The sequence below is a fragment of the Austrofundulus limnaeus genome, unplaced genomic scaffold (genome assembly GCF_001266775.1).
Source record: "Austrofundulus limnaeus strain Quisiro unplaced genomic scaffold, Austrofundulus_limnaeus-1.0 Scaffold744, whole genome shotgun sequence".
Classification (NCBI taxonomy): Eukaryota; Metazoa; Chordata; class Actinopteri; order Cyprinodontiformes; family Rivulidae; genus Austrofundulus; species Austrofundulus limnaeus.
The window spans coordinates 146,879-148,124 of NW_013953146.1; positions in this window are offsets into that span (position 1 = coordinate 146,879).

Here is a 1,246-nt window from a genome sequence, read left to right on the forward strand (position 1 = left end):
CAAGACTGAGATCGGTTGGAATAAAAAGACAAATTAAAAGTAGTAACAAAATATATAAAGCTGATGTTGACATGAAACTATCAAAATTTTAAATGTTGCCTAAAAAGTGATTATGAAAGAATGGCAACTGCAGTGGGATGATAAATTTTTAAAATAAACATGTGTCACTCTGTTTTTTAAAGGGACCAAAAGTAATAAGACAAAAAAAAGCATGTGAGAAATTGCTACAATATTAGGAGTTTCAAAATCTTCAGTTTGGTACATCCTGAGAAAGAAAGAAAGCTCTGGTGAACTTATCAATGTAAAACACAGGTGTCCAAACATTTTGTCATCTGGGCCAAAAATCATAAAGTCAGAAGTACATGAGGGCCAAAAATATTTTTCTTTTGCCTGCTCAACAATAAATTAAGCATTGAAGTCTTTAAACAAATAAAGTAGTCAGATTTATTGCTGGAAATGGATGTGTGAGTTAATCTAGATCCAGAACTTTAAAATTGTTTTGCAGGATTCCCTTATTGAAAATTTTTTGTAATTTTATAGGTTTCTGTTGGGGGAAAAAACAACTCAATTTAGTCAATTCTGATCAATAAAATCAGGATTTAGGTCACTCTTTTGTTGAAAATTCTTGCTGTATTCAGATGAATTTAATAAAAGAATTAAAAGCAGTTTGGAGTGCAGCAAAATCAGCTTCTGAGTAGAAGTCACTAAATAGATTTGAAAAAACCTACGAGTCTGGTTATTTAAAGACAAACAACTGGTTTTGTTGCTAATATTTTTTATTATAAGATTTTACTTTGTGATAAATTTGCCCTAATAATAAATAGAAAGTCTCCATCTACATCAAACACCTGTGCCGGGGGGACAAATTTTTAAACAAATTAGTATAATTCTTGAATTGAAGTCAGGGACCACACAAAATCAGTTCAGGGGCCACAAATTGCTCCCGGGCCACACTTTGGACACCCCTGATGTAAAACAACCTGGACATCTACAGAAGACAACAGTGGTAATTTCCATGGTGAAGAGAAACCCCCTCACAGCAGCCAACCAAGTGAACAACACTCTGCAGGAGGTAGGTTAGCAATAACTAAATCTACCATAAAGAGAAGTCTGCATGAAAGTAAATACAGAGGGTTCACTGCACAGTGCAAGCCTAGCTGTAATTGTCTGTGTTATTTTATTTTATTTATTTAGTTAGTTAGTTAGTTAGTTAGTTAGTTAGTTAGTTAGTTAGTTAGTTAGTTAG